The sequence below is a fragment of the Mauremys reevesii genome, linkage group 7 (assembly GCF_016161935.1).
Source record: "Mauremys reevesii isolate NIE-2019 linkage group 7, ASM1616193v1, whole genome shotgun sequence".
NCBI classification, from domain to species: Eukaryota; Metazoa; Chordata; order Testudines; family Geoemydidae; genus Mauremys; species Mauremys reevesii.
In genome coordinates, this window is record NC_052629.1 from 47,735,812 (window position 1) to 47,756,604 (window position 20,793).

General features: G+C 42.1%; 1 protein-coding gene across 4 annotated transcripts in view; it reads left to right on the plus strand.

The window, feature by feature from the left end:
- Window positions 1–1,193: 1,193 nt before the first annotated feature.
- The window catches only part of RHOBTB1 (Rho related BTB domain containing 1), a 76,815-nt gene continuing 57,215 nt past the window's right edge, over window positions 1,194–20,793 (plus strand). For 2 of the 4 annotated variants that reach the window (XM_039482650.1, XM_039482649.1), the window contains exons 1-2: window positions 1,195–1,408; window positions 8,724–8,825. The gene's annotated coding sequence lies outside the window, so the exon portion shown is untranslated. Of the gene's footprint in view, window positions 1,409–8,723; window positions 8,826–20,238; window positions 20,453–20,793 lie in introns of those variants that run through there. The other 2 variants (XM_039482652.1, XM_039482651.1) reach the window with 2 other exon arrangements.

The following is a 20,793-nucleotide window of genomic DNA, read 5'->3' on the forward strand; positions in this document are numbered from 1 at the left end:
TGAAGTAATATCTTTTCTTAGACCAACTTCCACTGGAGGAAGGTAGAAGCCTTCGGGCTCCAGAGCTGTTCTTCAGGGGAAGTCATGCAAAACCTCCTTAAAGCTACAGATTGAGATGAAAAGAATGATGTAATATATTTAGCAGATATTATTAAACACAGAAAAATATAGGCCCTGATCCTGCAATCAGATCCAGTAGGCCTTTGTGTGGAGCATAGGGCTCCATCAGGTGTGTCCTTGGGCGGGAACCTTAAAGGGGAGGAGAGGAACTTTCATTGCTTTAGGGCACTATGTGGCAAACACTTGCAGGTTTCACTTTTCTTACAAGCTTCTTCAAGTTTGCTCTTCTTTAAACCCCAGTTCCGGGAGTTATGTGACTATGAGCTCAGCTTTCATTTTTTAAAAATTAAGTTCCTAGCCCAAATAGTTGCAATTAAAAGTTTGGTAACATGAATCTTAAAGGATCACAAACAAAAGCAATAAAACAAAATGTAGAAGAATTCTTCTTCTAAATCTCTTCATTCCAACCCAATCTCATGATTTTGGGGGAAGTCTGATTCCTGATTTTTAAATCCTTGGAGCTGGTGCCTTCACTGAAAGTTACTGAACATGGGAGGGGAGGAGATATTTTGGGAAAGGAAGTGGGGATAAGTTTCCTTTGGCTTCTCCATTAGGAATAAATGGATTAGTTGAGGCTGAGCAAATCCCCTGAAACAATTACCCTAGTGAATGTTCTTGAATTAGTTACAGGCAGCCTATTTAAAGAAGCAGAATATGATTTTTCTGGCCTTTAAAATTAAGATCCATGTTAAATTCATGACAATTAGCTGACAGAAGGGGTGTGACGCTCTTTGGTGGCTGGCATGTCCATGACACTCTCCAGCCAAGTATTAATTAGCGATGATAATTAACCTTCTCAGAGCTGCTACTGGTGCAGGCAGACAGTGAGGTTGTTTTGTCTAGACGCTCACCCCTCTCTCATGCCCCCAGGGGAAGCGGTTGCCCTAGGCCCCAGCCTTTTCCTCCCTCTCCGCAGGGCGGCGTGGCTAATGCGGGGAGGTCTGACCAGAGCCCCCAGGGCCCCAAAAGCCGGTATAGCGGGGACAGGGAGAACTCAAGAACCGTCCCCAGCTCAGGAGCAAACTCAGCTACTGCAGCAGCAACGGTTCTGCCAAGAGCAGCCCCGGGACCAGGCGGCCGCCAGGGCACGTGACGGCTCCTCGCAGCCCGCCCCCGGGGCTGGTTGGCTGGGCCGCACCAGGCGCGCGGCGGCCGCGAACCCTCCGGGCTCCGGCACTGGGAGGTGCTGCTGCGCCCGCAGCTTACAAAGGCGGCGGACAGCTCCCGCGCCCCATGACTCGCCGCCGCCCTCTCCTCCTGCAGGCTGCATCCAGACGCCTCCTCGCAGGTGAGACGCGGGCTGCGGCAGCCTGCTTGGGACTGGGGCTCGGGTGCGGAGCTACGCCAAGCAGGCGAAGCGCGGCAGGAAGCGAGCGAGCCTAGCGCTGGGTAGCAGATTCCTGTATATTTCTGGAGTTCAGGGGGATGGGATGTGCACCTGTGGAGGGACTTCCCGCTGATCTCCGTCTCCGGGCAAAGGGAACCCCGGGATAAGTGACCTCTTGAGCTTTCCCTCCGCACAGCTCAGAAAAATACTGATCTCTGTGTATTCGTACTTGTACAAAGCCCCCTTGTGCCCTTCTTTGTTTTTGTCACAAAAATTCCAGTTTGTTCCATTGTACCCTATATTCATCTGAAATAGACAGTGTATCTTAAAAACGGTTCAAAAATATATTGAAGACAACTAATAAGAATGGATGTAACCAGCTGTGATAGATAATAGCTAGCAATCTAGGAAATAACTTCTTGTCTTAAATGGGCAAAATATGCAACAGACTTAAGGAATATTTTCCATTTATTTAGCCTACTAATATGCATCTAGTATATAGTAGGTGGCCTGTCTGAAAAAGAAATGTATTATTTAGTTCCACTTTCTGACTGTTTTCTATTCTTCCTTAAAGCTTTCTGCCTTCTCTATTCTCTAGAAGTCAGTGGCTTCAGAACAGGCTGTTGTTGTATTTTAAACAGGAAAAGTTAAAGCATAAATCTAAAAAGCACTTTTTGAAAATATCAATAGCAGGCATAAGCAGACTCAGTATGAAATTTGAAAAATGAAAAAATGGTAACTTAATTTTTTTGAACTAACCTTTAACAGTTTGTTTTGCAGTTTACTATTCTAAAATTGGCTTAAGCTAAATTAACTCTGCAGTAATGTATGTTGAGTTTGGAGTGAAACATGTTTAGTGAAGAAGTATCCCTGCGCACTCGGGAGGCGGGGACAGGGAACTTTGTCACAGTTTAACTTCTGGTTCTGCACAAAACTGTGCCAACTTTTCAATAATGTCAATAAACTTTGGTAGCTCAGCTGAGAGCAATCAATAAACATTATAGGAATTTAATGTAAATATACATCTTGCTTAAAAAACAAAGTATGTATTTTACTATAGTTTGTGACTTAATGTCAAGGTTCCATTCAGCGGTAAAACCAATAAATCAAACAAAATGACAGAATTGTAATATATACTAATAATTATTCCGCTATAAAACAGCACATTTGAATTTGTCTTAAGTAGTTTTAGTTATTCCAGTTAAACCTTGCTTTAATTATACATTAACAATTATTAGTGACACTGACCTATGACTTGATTAGAAAAAGGGAATGGTTTGTGGGGGGCACTCCCATATTACATTTTTTTAGCTACTACAAATGTCTTGCAAACTCAATTATCAAAACTTAAACCTCTTCATATTTTGTTTCACAATATTAGTTGAGAGCCATCATAATGGAAACTAAACACTCCTATAGGTCCTGAGACACTTACAAAATGCACTTTGTGTGAAACTCAGTAAATTGTTTTAATTTAGCATGCACAAAGATTATGCGAGCTTACACACTACTGGAGTAGCATTCATTGAATAAACAATAAGGGTCTGTTTCTGCTGTTTTAGGGGAAAAAATGTTCAAAGCCTAAAAATGTTGATGGATCACTGCACTATTTGAATGAAAGATCCCATGGGTGTAGAGGGCTGGCTCAAAACTTTCAATAATACTACTCAAAGAATCTGGGGGAAAGGTGAGTAGTTGATAGAGCAGGTGCACAAGGGATCTCTGTGCTGCCACCAAATAGAATGCATGGATGAGTTAGTGGAGATCCAGGGTTACATCTATGAGTACAGAGTAGTAAGTTCATTTGCTCTGGATGAGGAGAAGCCTTGTCCTGGTGAGTGAAAGGATCTGTACTATCAGAATCTGAGTTTTCATTTTATACATACACACGCACACCCTCTACCACTTACAGTTGTGACAATAATCTCCCAAATGCAAACTGGTGCACTGCTGTCTTCCTGAGTTTGCAAACAGACTGCTCCAAATCAGCAGTTGCAGCTCACAGCTTTTCAGGGATCTGTAGTGTGAAATCCACAAGACTTTGATTTGTTTTACCATTGCTGTTCTGAATCCTACTAGCAAAGAAGCTATCATGAATCATGTCAATTTAATGCTGCTGATTCTTAGGAAAATTATGAGCTGCAGAGTTATTGACTAAGGATCTCTCTCTCTGGGACAGAGTAGTAGAGACCTCTTCTCTCTCTCCCCTATTCTTAGGAAGCTGTGAGGAAGGAGAAATGTTGTGTATATTCTCTCCTCTTGCAGCTGTCAGTAGGTATAAGAATAAAGAGGCAAAGCTTCTTCTTACAGGAGCTGGGGGGGTGGAGCTTCAAATTTATAAAACACCTAATAGCCAGATGTGGATATGAACGACTGAGTCACTGTGCATGAACAGCATATTGGTAGAAAGCCCAACATGTTCCTGTTTCCAAGTAACTGGTTGCAGGGGAGTTGGGCTTCTCACCAAAGGATTGTTGTAGGACCTTGTTAGTGGGCATTAGGAACCTCTGTTACATGTAATCAAATATGTGGATTTGGGTATTCTTTTTACATTTTATTTGGAAAGGGATCCTCAGTTATGGGCACAAATTGTTAAAATTGAAATCCTGATTGGCAAAGAGCCAAGTGTTTTTTTGCAGGAAGTAGTTATCCCTTTCTGGATCAGGATAATGAACTATTCTTGGAAATTGTAGGGGAGAGTTACAGTAGGTAACCATTAGATTAAGCACTATAGTGATAACCACAGATTTTAATTTGCCACAGGTGTGGAATATCAAAGCATAAATTTTGTATTTTTAAAGGAAATGCCAGAGGAAGGGGCTTCATTGACTTTAGCGGAGGATCACTTTTTTATTCAGTATACACAATTAGAGGATAACAATCTGTTGTCTGGTATGAAGAATTTAGTAAGTGAGGTCTTTATTAAGGATAGCTTGGGAGATAGTGATCACTTTTTAATAAGGTTTCACACTTCAACCACTGGAGGAATTTTAGGTTAAATTGACTTTAAAGGCAAAATTTGATTAAAAATAAAAGTATTAAGCAAAATTGATAATTGTTTATAAGCAAGGGTTGCTATAGATCAGGGGTCGGCAACCTTTCAGAAGTGGTGTGCCGAGTCTTCATTTATTCACTCTAATTTAAGGTTTTGCATGCCGGTAATGCATTTTAATGTTTTTTGGGTCTCTCTATAAGCCTATAATATATAACTAAACTATTATTGTATGTAAAGTAAATAAAGTTTTCAAAATGTTTAAGAAGCTTCATTTAAAATTAAATTAAAATGCAGTGCCTCCTGGACCAGTGGCCAGGACCCCGGGCAGTGTGAGTGCCACTGAAAATCAGCTTGTGTGCTGCCTTCGGCACCTGTGCCATAGGTTGCCTACCCCTGCTATAGATGAAAATTGACTAAAGCTTATTGAAGAGGTATTGGAGATGGCACAGGGAGCACGTATGACGTTCCAGAAAACTTAACTTGTCGCCTATACACATTGTGGGTTTTTTTTTTTAAATTTGGAGTAAAAAATAGATCCTATGGATTCATTGAGTAAAATTCTGCAGAACTGCTAGTTTGATAAGAGGAAAAAATAGGAAATGTAAACGGTATTTTGTGGAGGAAAAATAGACCCTTTCAACACATCCAGCAGGCAGAGGAAAATTTGAGGAGAAAAATCATCTTGAGGCTTTCCTTGTGGAGTTACTATTCTTCTATCAAGGGAATAGATTTCCCACTGCATAAGAGGCCAAGGGCCTGCCCACAAACCTAGCATGTCTCCTAGATTACACATTGTCTGAGGAATCTTCCAGAGGCCAGGCATTCCATACAGAGACCCTCTGCATCAGTTCTGGCCCTATTTCCCTTGGCAGTGGCTGCCTCAACTTAGCTGGCACAAGGTCCCTAACGGAAAGAAGATTCCCCAGGGACAAATGGGCCACATAACATATCCCTAGCTGAAATATTTCCCATCCCATGCCTCCCTGCCTACCCACTCCGTTGTCCAGCCTACAGACTGTAGAGCACCCTCCATGGATATTGCCGCCACAGAGTGCCAGAGCCACTGCTTCCATACAGGAAGGGAATATCTGTGGATCTTGGAAGCAGCATGAGGTATAATATTAAGACAAGAGTCTTTATGTGTAGGGCTGTATATGAGAAAATCAGAGGGTAACAATGTAAGTAATTATTGATTTCCTGAAAAAGAAATTATGAATGAGTTAACTGTTTTAAGGGGGCAGGCTTTGCACTTCTGTTTGGGTCAGTAGAACCTTGATAATGCTTATGTGAAGGATGTGTTTGTGGGTGCTAATGAGGTCAAACTGGAGAAAAGATTGTTGAAACAGTGATAAGCATGTATTTGGATAAGATAAAAACAGATGACACACTGGGCTACATCTACAGGTGATATGCATTCAGGATTGAGATGAGTCAATAACAATCCCTTCTTAAAAGGGAAGCTCTAAGAGACTGGAAATTAGACCTGCAAGTCTGACATCTATATTAAGAGGAAAAATATTCAGAGCTTAAAGATGCATTTACAAAAGGGCAGTTGTCCAGGTGTGACAACTGTCTGATAATTCAGTTGCTAAGGTACTGATGCATGCACAAGTGTTTTGTGCCTTGTTTTTGTTGTTGGTTGTCTTTGGTTGGTTTTTAAATAAGGGAAGCATGTTTGGAGAATGAACTTAAAGAAACCTAGGGTGAAGTGTAGTTGATGGAGTATAGGAGTTCTGGGCAAATGGGGCCACCTGAAAGAAGGCAGCTGTGGGAGAAGGATATAAAAAGCATGTCAGAGGAGTGTCCTGGGTAGTAGAGGGTGCAAAAGCAGATGAGTGTAGAAGAGAGCTAAGATATTACTTTTGGGGGGATTCTGCAGGACTGCATGCCCACAGAAAATGCCCCCCCCCCGTTTTCCTATGTTTCCCTACAATGGCAGGGAAGCCATGTGGGGGGACAGAACCATGGGCACAGTTTTTTGCCCCCCCCCCCAACAGAGGCAAGCCATGGGGGGCACATAGGGTTATATACCACTCCCCCTTTCCCCCCCTTCTGCAAGCAGAGAGCTGCCCAGCTGATGGAGGCTCTATCTCTCCATTCCCTGACTTTGTAGCTGAACACCGCCTTCTGGGTCCTAGTGCCAGTCGTGCTCCCCTTCTGTGTCCTGGGAGCCTTCCTGTTTTATATTCCGTGCAACAGTGAGTGCCTGTGGTGGGGCTGGATGCGGGGGTGGGGGAATGAGGGCTAGGGGTGGGTGGAAGAGGAGGTGGAATAGGGCGGGGGAGAAGAATGTGGGAGTGAGGGGTGGGGGGATGGAGAAGAAAAAGGGGATAGGGGAATCACAAGGGCAAGTGGGAGCCCAGCATGTGGCATACCCTTGGCAGCAACTGTGGCTCCTCCATTAAGCAGGTCCATCAAACCCTCATCCTGGAAAGCCCTACCCCTGTACACCTGGACCCCTCCAACAAGCCCCCCACCCCCAGACCCTCACCCCACTAATCCCCAACCAGCTGCACCTGGACCTCCACCCCTTCAAGCTCTACTCCCCTCAGCACCCAGATCCCCTGCTTGGCCCCCCACACCCAGAACCCCATCTCCCCACACCCAGCCACCCCGAGCCCCAACCACCTTCACCTGCATCCCCTGCAGAGTCCCATTGCCCCTGCACCTGGAACTCCCCAATGAGCCCAGCCCTTGCACTGTGTCAGAGTCAGGTGCAGCATCACTGCCAAATCCCTATAATGGAGGAGGTGGGGGCTTCAGGGTGATCTCCCACCTCAGTGCAGCCAGTGGCCTGTGCTCTCCACTGCCATGCTGGAGCCACATTTATTTATTGACAAAATTTGCAGAATTTTAAAATTTTTGGCACAGAATTCCCTCAGGAGTAAGATATGGGGGAACTTTATCTGTAGATAATAGGTATCAGTGAAGGGTTTAAGAGGGGCCAAATATGCACCTCACAGAAGCATGTGAGAGCAAGTTTAGAGTAGAGCTTTGGAGAGATGGCAGGATTGAACGTTAAAGTCAAGGAGGCATGAGAAAGAGAGGTTGCAGTACAGTGCACAGTTGTTCTACATGAGATTATTTGGAGGAGTGGTGAGGTGCCACTACCAATAATACACCAGTGACATCCAGCTATATACCTCACTTTCCATGGACACAACCTATGCCTTCACAAGCATGTGACATTGCCTACAGAAAATGAGCACTTGGATCAGAAACAGCTGACTCAAACTTCACCTAGAGTGAAATGTTGCAGATTAGATAGTTGAAATGATTAGAAGTATTAAACAAGCCTCTGTCCTCTCCTTCCATTAAAGAGGCCTGCCTTTTATATCCATTTGTCAAACTGGTACAAAGCTTCTATTTGATCCATTGAACCTTCATAACTGGGTAGTATTGGAGTGAAAAATGTCGTCTATATTTAGTCTAACAGATTTTAATTCTTCTTCCTAGATGAGATTCTGGTGACAGTAATCCATATGTTTATTGCCTCTAGGCTGCATTTCTGTAATTCACTGCATCTAGGGCTAAAGGTGGAAGAAACATAGAGGCTCTAAGAGCTTGTGTACAATCAGCAGCCTATCTCCTCAGAGCCAAATTGTGGAGAAGATGAGACTAATATGGTGCCTTGCCACCTTTGGGGCATGATGCCAAACCTCTTCTTTGAGTTAAATATATAGGCACCTTACAAAGATGTGGATAAAGCACAGAATACTCCATGAAGTCCACTAGAGATTGGCCTATAAAAATCTAATTACCTGTGCAGCACTTTGATGCTACAGTGATGGATTCCATAGAAAATGCTAAGATGGAGTACATATATTTTTCTTTTGATTTGATTTAGAAATGCAATGTAATGTCACTAATTTACATTGTCTAGCCTCTCAGTGCTGTAACATCAATAAATATTCCATAGGCAAATCCAGAGAAAAATATACTCCAGAGTCTAGATGCTCACTTCATTGCTTAGTTCCCACAGAAAGCAAATTTGTTCCAACAGAGCTTGAGTGTGTTAACCTTTAGGTCACATTCCAAAGCCCATCTGTTTACCACTGGTTTCTTCAGAGCAGGTGGAGTGAGTGGTTAAAGTGCTTTAACGTTGATATTGAGTCAACCTGTAATACTGAATGTGTTTGAAAGACTGTTTATTCACCTAGAGGGGTGAACAGACACATTTTTCTAAGATAAAATTAACCATAAGAGAGGTCATTGGTATTGTATATGAATATTATTTTTTTAGTGTGATCATGGTAAAAGTTATGGCATTTGTTTTCTTAGGAGAACTACAGTAAAGAAACACAGGAAAAGTTGTCTTAACACAAGTTCACTTTTGAACAAGCTGGTACAATGGATATGAACACTCTTTTCTCCTGTGGTGAGGTGAGTATAGACTTATTACCAGAAAAAAGTAACTTTTCATTTCATTTATCACTACATCTGTTACAATTACCTTTAGGTCCAGCAAATCCTTGTTCAAATGTCTTAAACATAGATAGATCCTATGTTGGAATGCTGCTTATACCGAAAAGTTTAACTGAAAGAAACAAACAAACCCCAGAATCAATCATTTTTGCATTTAAAAAAATAAATCAGATAATTCTTCATTAAATGAAAAAAAGATAGATAAGAGTTCTGCATTTTTGTGACGTTAGCACAATAAACAGCTTCCCAAGTTTAGTGGCTTTTGACCTAGGGTAAAATTTTCAAAAGCTCCTAAGTCCCATTTTTGAAAGTAGGAGTGCAGGGTGGGGAAGAAATACTTACTTCCTTACAAAAATCTGCAGAGGCATGTAATGGGCATGGCCCTAGGGTCAGGACAAGCATGGTATCTAAATCCACATATGCCCTCTGATGCAGCCACACCTCCCTGTACAGATGTGCGCTTCTAGCTATGAACAATCTTGTCAGAGAGGTTGTGGGGAGGGGAGCCAGCCAGCACACGGGAGCAGATTAATGCTCTTCTGCACAAGATACAGTCCCGAATAGGGAGCATTTGCGCACTGAGTCAGTAGTTGGCACATTGTTCACACTGTGTTTATATAGTCTGTGAGCTAGTCAACTAAAACCACCTTCTTCTGTTCCCAAAAACTTAACAAAACAAAATCATTTTCAGTCCCTCAGTTCTCTCTATTTGTTATATGTTCAGAATGAATAAACAAATATATAGTATATAAAGAGATTTAAATCATATTCTATGTATATTTGAGCACAAGAAATATATGAATAGAACATAAATTACTAAAACATGTCAGGAAGGAAAATATTTGAATTCATACAGGACTGTAAAAGAATTCTGTGCAATAGAACCAAGAAAATTAACTTTTATATATTTATATCACTTTTTTTGTAAGTGAAAAACTTCCACAGGGCATCCAGCACAGGAATGTGTCTAGAGGTTATTACCTTCAGGGAATTTTACAAAGACACACAACACTTGATGTGTTCCCAAGGCAAAAAAACTGCTCTTCAGGAGTATTTTTAAGAGCCCTAGGAATAAATAGTCTCTGGCAGAAATGATGAAGCAATATAGGGTTGCCAACTTGGTAATATTTTAAAAACTGGACACTCCAGCAGGAGTGCCAGAACCTCTCCTGCCCCACCTTTCCCCCCTGCAAGGCCCAGGCTCTGCCCCACCTCTTCCCCCAAGACTCCTCCCCCATCCTCCTCTATCCCCCTCCCCCACCCAGGTCAGGAAGGACTTGCCTGCTTTGCTGGGGCTAGGAGCTGCAGCCACCTGATGCAGGTAGGAGGCAGCTCCGGCTGAGTAGGAGCTGGGGCAGGTGCCTTCCCACCGCAGTAACCGGACTTTGGATGTCCAGTCAGTAGATCTGACTAGACGCTGTCAGGTCCCCTTTTCGACTAGACTTTCTGGCTGAAAACCGGGCACAGGGCCACCCTCAGGGTGCATTCTACCAGAAGCAGGGAAATCCAGCATTCAGGGCCTGATACAAGGCCTACTGAAGTGAATGGCATTATTTTCATTGTCATCAATATGCATTGGCTCAGCGCTCAAATTGGTAGCTAAAATCTAACCTTAAAGCCCCGGAGAGCTCCTCCCAGCATATCCGGTGACATTTTTATAGTTAGAAAATATACATTTGTAACTGAGTCTTCCTGTATGTTTTGAAGTTCCTGCAAACAATATGTATTTTATACATGTATAACATGATAGTATGAATTATTATTAAAATATCATAGGGGCCTTCTCAATGGTATGGAATTAATTATCAAGGTTTTTAAGGCAAATGGTTCAATTAACAATAACTAACTTGATATTGTTTGGTGCTACAAGGGAGATGTAATTTGTAGTAATTTCTTCCTTCCTATAAAATTCTTCGCCGGCTTAAAGGACCCTACTAGATACATACTCATGGCTGGGTTCTCCACTCCATCCTCATTTTCTGCCTCAAAAGGACTCCTTGGCTAGCAACACAAAATGCAGAAAAATATTGCTTTTAAGCAGTATATTTTCATGAACTGATTGTCTGTCTCTCAGAGAGCAGAAATAGTCCATTTGCTCATTCATATCTTTGGATTTTACTATTTGTAGAGCAAATATCAAATATTACATTCTGTACAGAACATTAGAGTTACAAATTTAAGCACTCAGGTCAGGAAATATCAAAACTATATTTTTTTGTGCAACCTTATTTCTGGCCCTTTGCAGGCATGCATTACAATGTAGTCTTTAATTACATGATCACATTCTATGTTATATGGGACCTTTGCCGCCTTATGTGTACAGGACTGCTTGTGAAGTTGTTCAGTATTTCTCTTTATGCTCATCATTCTATAGGTAGCCCCAGGCCTTCCTTACTGCATGCTATCCAAACCCTGTACTGAATACAGAATTAACTTCTTCATGGGCTTTTCAATGATGCTTATAGTATCTGAGCTCAGATAAACAAGACTGAATTTTATCTTCACAACACCACTGATAGGTAGAGGAACAATACTAACCCCATTTGATATATGGGGAACTGAGTCACTGAGAGACTAAGGTCACAGGTTTTAAGTGTCCAACTAGCTCTGAGTATCTGAATAACTGGAAGCCCAACTCAAGACACTCAGCATCTGAGATTATTTTTTTCCCCAGAGGCGCAGTATGTCCAGAGCTCTCATTGATTTGTACTGGAACTGTTAGTACTCAACTCTTCTAAAAATGAGACACTAGCAATCTCAAGTTTGGTACTCACAATAAGAGGAGCACACAGTTAATGGAGATCTCTGAAAGCCTGGGTTTAAATTGCTTGGCTGGCATGACACAGGACCCATTTCTCCTGGGTCCCAGACTTAACCATTTATTCCAGAGGCTGGGCATACCTCCAAAAGGGCCCAGAATCAGAGATGCTCATAGCTTTCACCTGGATGGCACCTCCTGAAAAGTCCAACTCAGACTTATGGCCACACATGCATGCTTGATTGCTGCCTTCAATTTCTCTTCAGTCTGAAAGGAAGATAGCTCATATTCTTTGCTGCAGTCCTGTGGCCCTCTCATACTGCCACTTGTTGCAGTTCTTGTGATTGCACAGGTTCCTCGCAATAGTGACACACCCCAGGCTTGGGCCTTCAATCAGAGACACGTCTTCCTGGCTGTGTCACGTGCACACACACTTCTATGCAGAATTTGGCCCTAAATAAAGAGGAATCCATGGAAACATTTCAACAAATCCTTTTCAGTCCTCTTTGGAAAGTGACACTGGACCAAATTTATCTGTGGGGCAACAACACTATCTCCACTGGAAATACACCAGGGATGAATTTGACTCCTTTAATCCTCCTTTCTTTGTGTGTTTACAATAGTGGTTTCCACTAGCAACACTATAAAGGACTGTCAACATTTCTCTTACAATAACTGTACAATAGTGTTTCAGCCATAGACATGAATTGCAGCTAGAGACCTAATGTGAAAAATAAATATTTCAAGTATTTAAGTCAGAGAGTGGTGGTGAGGTGGGGGGAAAGTGTTTGGTTTTCTCTTGTAACTCAAATATAGCTTAGTAAAATTTTGCAGCCAATTGCTATTCTTAACTGTTTGTTTGCATTTTTGCCCAAATACATCTTTTTGTAAAGAAAAGCATCTGGTGACGTTCTTGAGATTTTTAAACACATCATAAAACATACCTGTTCTCTGGTATTGTGCCTGCAGGTGTGGAGCAGATGGTGCTGTTTTCAATTTAGCTAACTTATTTTTGGTTTACTTCTGGGGTTTTTTATACTGAATTTGGAGAGTACTGTAATGGACTTATTTTTTATAAATTCTGTAACTTTAGGAGTAAATGACTAGCATAATACCGAGTAATGTGTCAGTATGACTTCCAAGGACTGATTGGTAAAGAAGCAATGGTGCTAGAACACTTATTATGGTTTGGTTAAAGGTCCCTAAGTACACAATTAAATGGGAGACCATAACTGCCGCAGTAAAACTTCATGCCTTAAATAATGTGGAGCTAAGGATGGAGCTACCCAACTATGGATAACTCTCTCTCCTTCCCCTGCCCCCACCCCGCAGTCATCCACATGCACAAAGTAGCAGTGTACTGCTGTGTAGTGTAGAGAGCAACGTAGTAAGAGTTTCAGGCTTAACTCTAAATATAGAGACTTTTCCAAGATTAAAGCCACAATATTGCTTCTTGTCTATAACATATCAAGGGTGTACAGGAGATAAATAAGACAAATAAATGCAGCACTTCCATGAGGAAAACAAGTGAAAGGCACCAATGGAACACTGATATATTTCATTCATTAAATGTCATAATCTTGCTTATTTCGTTCATTAACAAAATATTGTAAGAGTTGCATGGTGTGACTGATACCTCAGATTTTTTTTTTAATTTAATGTTATAGCCTGACCCAAAATCTATTGGTCTTTCTGTTCATTACAGCAGGCTTTGGGTCAGACCCTAAAACATGACGGGAAGCTTTTACTTCAGTATATTGTAGCATATGATGCAGACTTGCTATAGAGTAAATCGTATTTGACTAGGCTGTTTCTCAAAGATTAACAAAGTTAGACTAAGATGTCCTTGATTCTACCATTTAATCCAGCACTGCTAGTTTAATATACTGAATATAACAAGATATGGTTATCTGCCACTCTTCTTACTCTTAAACAATGATACAGAGCCCATAAAATTAGTTTTCACAGACCATTCATTCCCACCTCCTTCCCTTTCATATAAAGAGTTCTATGGGAGATTTGTGCTAGTGATCTGTATACAGCATCAGAATACTAGCAAGTCCTGGGCAGCAATGGGATGTATATGTAGAGATTTCTATCTAGGTCTATGTGTGCATGCATGCCCACACACTTTACCAGGAACGCTTTTCAAGAAATATTTCAGTTTTTAAATCTTGTACTGACAGTATTTCATATCCATCCACCTGTAAAGCTAGGCTCTCTTAGTACAATGCATTCATGTATGCAGGTCTAAAGAAGAAGAAAATGAGAGTGCATTTTAGGTATCTCTAAAAATTATCTGAAAGAGCTTTTCCAGTCATAATATTGTTGTTTAAAAGCACAACATCTTGAATCAAGGGCTAGAAGAAGGACCGTGTTGCCCACTGGGAAGCTCCCCCTTTCCAATAATATACAAACTCCCAATTCCAGCCCAAAGTGATCCCAAGATATTAGCCCCTTAAACTTGCCACTGGTATGGAGTGAATTTTGACCTACCTGCACCTCTGGCTAGTGTAATTATGTGGGGACAGCCCACATTAAGGATGTCAAGGGAGAAGGAAGTCCTTCTCTACGAGATTGTTTTGTTCTTTTCTTTAAGAAGACACCTATTGGAAATTGCTTAGACGTTTGGAATGTTTAGAGGAGATCCTGACAGAGATGGATTAGTGAACAAAATTCAGGGTAGATGGTTTAAAAAAAAAAGTATATGATAAATGCTATTTATTACCAGCACCACATATGGGATAGATGAATGGATAATAGTCTAGATACAAAGTCAGTGGAAATTCTGCCGGAGTAAGAAATAGTCACTGGGATCATAATTTCACATATATGTAGCTATAAGAAGTGCATGTTTTCCTGTGAACTGGTGTTAGAGAATGATTATAATACATCAGTGTTGTACACATCATTCCCTAGACAAGAATAGTGCTGAAAGACAGACTGGGAAAAAGAAAAATTTTCTTTGAAATTAAATTAAATTCTTCTCATGCTGGCAAACTTTAATAATATGCTTAATGCAATAATTAGACTAATTTTAGTTAATGTAACAAGGAATATAGTATTCCAACCGTTTTTATTTCACAGTACACTAATAAAAATATTAATGCAATCTGACATTCTCATACAATAAAAAGTTGCTGAAACTGTTGAAAACATACACAATAGACATCCCTTCCAAAATTTAGAATGGCCTCCCTGTGCTTTGGTGGAACTGCTTTCAACATTGCTCCCAGGCAAATGGCAAAATGACAAATGTTTGAGTGGAAAACAGTCAAACTAGCCTGATGCTTGTTACTCAGAACTTGAACTAATGTGATCCATCAACTAATAATGCTTGCAATCATCCAGTGTCATGCTTTACGTACTAAATGGCCATGGCATGAACACACAAATTTCTAACTGTGATACTAGAGATTGTTTAATAATTACAAAATATAAAAGTGTTTTGTTTTGCAGTTTAAAAACTGCAGATATTTGAATTAGCAAGTAATAGAGCAGTATAAAATAAATAGTATTTTATTATGATATACTGGCAGATGAATAACTGATTTGGTACAGTAAGGCCTCCATCTTAATCCCTTAAAAATAATAGAAATCAAAGACCGTGCTCACCTGTTACCCAAAACACCCAGTACTAATGCAAGACTAGGCCATGCAATGTATTCTCTCAGTGCTTTATCCAGTCTAGTTTTTAAATGAGATGAGCAATGGTCCTTCCACTGCTTCTCTTGGGAGACTATTACATAATGCATTCAGCTGTTCCTCTTGCTGTTCCTGATATTCAGCCAAAAATGTGTTTTGCTTAATTAATTCCATTATTCCTAGTTTATACTTGGACCACTTTAAACTACGCCACTTCCTTCTCAGCACCAGGTTGTGCAACCCTCTCAGAAATAAATGGGACTGGGGCAAATAAGAACTCCCCAATGTACAGATTGGACATTTGGGCCCTGGATAAGTGGTTAAATCGGCCAATTCTGTATGGGGCGGACTTTCTGGGGCTAACTACTTGGCTCATGGCAAGCCCTACTTGACATAGTAAGACAGTCTCAGGCTTATTTGAATCCCAGTCTTTATTTAGAAATAAAACAGTAGGGGGTACTTAAGAACTGGAATGTAGAAGAGTAGATGGCAGGAAAAGTTCTGATGGCATAAAAGATGTGAGTAAGAGGAATTAGGATGTAGTGTCCCGTTACTCCCCCCCCCTTAAAGTCTGTTGCTTAAATAAGAAAAAATTCAAAGCTGGCATGCTAAAGGTGAACAGACTAACATTTAAAGCACAGCCCTTTGCTACAGGTTCAAAACCGCAGCATGCGCGTTCTAAGTATAAACTATAGCGCCAATAGTCTCCCTTATCAAGACAATGTGGTGATTGGAATGTAAAACCAGTGGAAAGGAATACAAAAGTCTCTTCAGAGGAAAACAGTGGTACTTTGTGTCCTTGATACTACAGTTCCAATATGAGTGTGAGGAACTATTGAATTCTAAATCAAGTCATCACAATCTTGGACTCTATTTAGAACAGGGGTTCTCAAACTGGGGGTCAGGACCCCTCAGGGGTCATGAGGTTATTACATGGGGGGTCGCAAGCTGTCAGCCTCCACCCCAAACCCCGCTTTGCCTCCAGCATTTATAATGGTGTTAAATATGAAAACAAGTGTTTTTAATTTATAAGGGGGAGGTCACCACTACAATAGTTTGAGAACCACTGATTTAGAATTTACTGAGTAATTCCTAAAAATAATATGGTAATTGTTAATCATAAATTGCAAAATGTACTATTCTTTCAGAATATCAGTAATGCAGCTTGGAATGAATGGAAAAGACATTGTATATGTCACACATTTTGATGTGTCTGATAATTGAAGGAGAATTTCATGTTGTACTTGGAAAATTGATACATCTGTATCTAACCAGGTTACTTTGTTTTGTAATCAGTTGAGAATAGCTATTGACATCACTGAATAAAAACAGCATCCTTAGATCAAATGCTGAGCTCTGTCCTTAGAACTCCAATAAAGGAGAAAATTCAGACTGCCAACAGACTGCATGCAATACAGAACTGTTTTGAAAAGAAGGCCAATTGTGAATGCGTAAGCATTTGCTGTAGGAAAGGCAAAGTTCTGAATACAAACCAATTGATAGAAAAGGTGTACTGGTAGGACATGACTTGAAGGATGTATGCAAATACATATATTAAACGCATTTAAACAAAATCCAGGGCTTTCATTTTCTTTATAATTTTTTAATGGATAAAGTCTAATAGAGAATGTATCAACCTATTACCTAAACACAGGAAGAAGAGATGTAGTTAGTAATGATTTTGATCTACCCACATAGTTAAAGCCTCAATGCCAAATTGCAAAAAAGTATCATAAGTAAAATTACACAGCTCTGGATGCCAATTAAGTAATTTTGCTCATGTACTAAGACTTCCTGTTCATTCCCCATACACCTTGTATTTGTGAATAGACATCTAAGATGTAGAACAGATTTCCCCCACTGTTTTCCTGAGGGGGAGAAGGGATTTGGACAGGGCTCTGCCACCTCTCAGGTGGGTGCTCCTAGGCTTTGAGGGAGACCCACCTCACAATGTTCCAATCTCTCCTATTGAAGTTGTTTCACTTTAATATTTAATTATTCAATTATTGAAGTAACTGGGCCAGTGAAAGAGTTAGAATGACTGTAACTTAGTGATTAGAGCATTCACCTGAGAGGTGGCACAGCCCTGTTCAAATCCCTTCTCTTCTTCAGGAGGTGGGATTTCAAGAGGGGGTCTCTCACATCCTGGGTGAGTACCCTATCCAGTAGGCTAATAGTTATAAGGGAGCTCTTCATTTTGGCCCCTACACACAACTTAGGTGGCCGAGTACCAATCTTCCCCAAGTTTGTGGATCACAAACAGAGGTAGGCACCTATCTCTATGAGAGGGTTGGGGTTTAGCACACTACCCTCTGGATGGCATCTCCTATTGGCTAACTTAGGTGGTTCCCCACCTAACATGCTGGCTTTGTAGATTGCTGTCTAAGGCATGTATCTCTTCCCCTTTCATAGTTAGGCACCTCAGCTCCTATACCCAGACTTTGTGGATTGCAGTGTTTTTCCTGTGATTTTTCTAGGCACCTAATAGTTAGGTGCTTCAGTGCTGCAACACCAAAGTCCCTTCATGGATTTGGGCCTCTGTGTTTTCTCTTCGAGTCCCAGCTCCTGGAGCAGTATGACTGTGATGATATCAGATTTTATTTCAAACAAGTAACTGTCTAGTCCTTATGTTTGCAGAGAAAAGGTTGCAAATGTAAACCCCATAACTCAAAAAAACCCAAAGGCAAAAATTTAGTTTAAATCTCATTTTAAACCAATTTCATGATTTTTTTTAAATTATTATTATATGACTTACGATTTACCATTTGGAGTTGACTGCAAGTCCATTATATTTGTTTACACTTGTAAGATGGTATGTAGGATTTAGACCTCTTTTTAATTCATAAGGCTCTTTCTTTACCTTTTGTGTCAGGTACCAAGTTGGGGCTTGTCTACACTTGAAAGTTCTATTGTGAGAAAGGTAGTATGTGAAATTAAAGCACAGTAGCGATTCCTGAATAACTCCATGTGTAGACAAGCTTTTAGTAAAGTAACATCATTAATATTTGTAACATTTAATTCTAGGCTTGGACTACAGCAGGGGTCGGCAACCTTTCAGAAGTGGTGTGCCGAGTCTTCATTTATTCACTCTAATTTAAGGTTTTCCATGCCAGTAATACTTTTAATGTTTTTAGAAGGTCTTTCTATAATATATAACTAAACTATTGTTATATGTAAAGTAAATAAGGGTTTTAAATGTTTAAGAAGCTTCATTTAAAAATAAATTAAAATGCAGAGTCCCCTGGACTGGTGGCCAGGACCCCCGCGGGCAGTGTGAGTGCCACTGAAAATCAGCTCATGTGCCGCCGGTTGCCTACCCCTGGACTACAGCCTCCTGTGGTATGAAATTGCAGACTATAAAGCTGCTTGACATAACTGTGCTCTATCCAAGGGTGTTATAGCCTAATGTCTGATTTGTGTCCATTTATCCTTTCTTAGAGAGAAACTGCTGAGCTCCAGTTCATATGCAAATTTAACACCATCAGTTTAGGACTAAACAAAGACTGTGAATGGCTTGCCAATTACAGAACCAGTTTCTCTCAGCTGCTGGAACAGGGCCCCATCCTCCCTGATTGATCTAACCAAATTTCCACTGCTTGCATCTGAAGAAGTGGGTATTCACCCACGAAAGCTCATGCTGCAAAACATCTGTTAGTCTATAAGGTGCCACAGGATTCTTTGCTGCTTCTACAGAACCAGACTAACACGGCTACCCCTCTGATATTTGTAAAAGGAGTTTAGAAGCTGTTCTCAAAAACGGATTGTATCATTATTAGAGGGCACTCCATTTCTATTAATCTCCAATTTGCTATAATAGATTCTCCTTCCCTCTAGTAAAATTTTCATCAGTATAGAGAAAGTGTCATTTAGCCAAACAGTTATACATATGCCTGTTACTAGGGGAAAGTGTTAGCTGCATGCTTGTGGAGGGTAAATGATCAGCTATTAGGCATGAGGGCCACATGTTAACATGGTGCCTTCTAGTTTTGTAACCGCGATCATTTCCCATTAAGGGGGTCTTCCTGAGCTCATTACATTATCTCATTTAGAGGTGTACTTGGTCCTGCTTCTGGACTGGAAATGGACTAGATGACTTCAAGAGGTCACTTCCAGCCCTACATTTAAATTATTAATTTTGATAACCTCAGATTTAAATTAACCAATTTACTATAGAGACAAAGTGGGTGAGGTAGTATCTCTCATGGGACCAACTTCTGTCTAGTGAAAGAGATATAAGCTTTTGCTACAGGGAGCTTGGTGTAGCTCAAAAGCTTTTGTTTTAAATCTTCTCTACCTTGTGTCTCTACTATGCTGGGACCAGCACTGCGAGCAGTTTACTATAGACTTTTAATGCAGGAATGACGTTAATAAAAATTAAAGAGGAGAGGTGTAGCCAAAACTGGTAAATTCAAACACTAAATGATCTGGTGAGGGCTAGGGCCCATCCAAGGAGCACGGAGACTTGTACTTTTTTTTTTTTTAATTGACGGGTTCGTACCTGACCAATGCTTGACCTTTTTAACTTACGTGTGACCTCCTCTGGTTCCTAACAAACCGGGGCATAAAGCTATAAACAATATCACCTCCTTGCATTTAAGAAGGAGGGGCGCGTGCAGCGCTCCCGGGGGCGCACAATAAGCGGTGCTGCAGGCTCGCTAAGCTGGAACGGGCTGTGCGGTTGGCGTGCGCTGGTTGCGAGATGCGGCTGTACGGATCCGCGCTTGCAGCACTCAGGCGAGCCTGGTGCCGGCTGTTGCTCCGCGGTGTGGGTGCATGCGCCCGGGAGTTGGAGGGGCTGCAGGCACGGGTCCCTGGAGCGCCTCCAGCCTCCCTCCTCCTTTACGCACAGACTCCCGGCCCTGTTTTCATGAATGAAATCCAATGCTCCGCTATAAATAGCACGGAGGGTACAGACGTCACCGGGACGAGAGTGGCAGCGGCTCCCGCCTTGGAGCGAGGAGCTTCGCTCCTGCCTCAGTCTCCTCGTGGGGCGGGCTGGGGAGGGAGGAGCGGGTCGGGAAGCAGCAGCGCTACCAAGGGGCGCGACAGCGCCATGCTGCCCCCCTGCAACGCCGCGCTGGCCCCCAGCCCTGCGCGCCCCGCCTGAGGAGCAGCCGCCGCCGCTGGGTCCGTCCGTCCCCCCGCCCAGCCTGAGGGCGGCGAGCAGCGCGGCCCCTCCCGGGTAGGTGCCGAGTCGCCCCGCGCGCGGTTCCCCTAAACTTCTCGGCACGCGGAGCCTCCCCGCGCGCCCGCCCCAGCGTGTGCGAGCAGCGGGCTGCGGTCACAGCCGGGCTGGCTCGGCTTAACCGAGCCTCGGCTGCGGGGCTGGCTCGCGCTTAGCCGCTCCCTGCGCCTGCCCACGGCGGCTGGCTGGGGCGGGGGCCCCCCCGCAGGTGCACGGCGCCCTGGCAGCTTGGAGCAGAGACGCTGCCCCATAGCAGAGGGTCCTCGCCGGGGCTCGCTTTCCCGCCAGTGAACGTGTCACGCACAGGCAGAGGGGTGCAGTGCGGGCAACACCTGCTT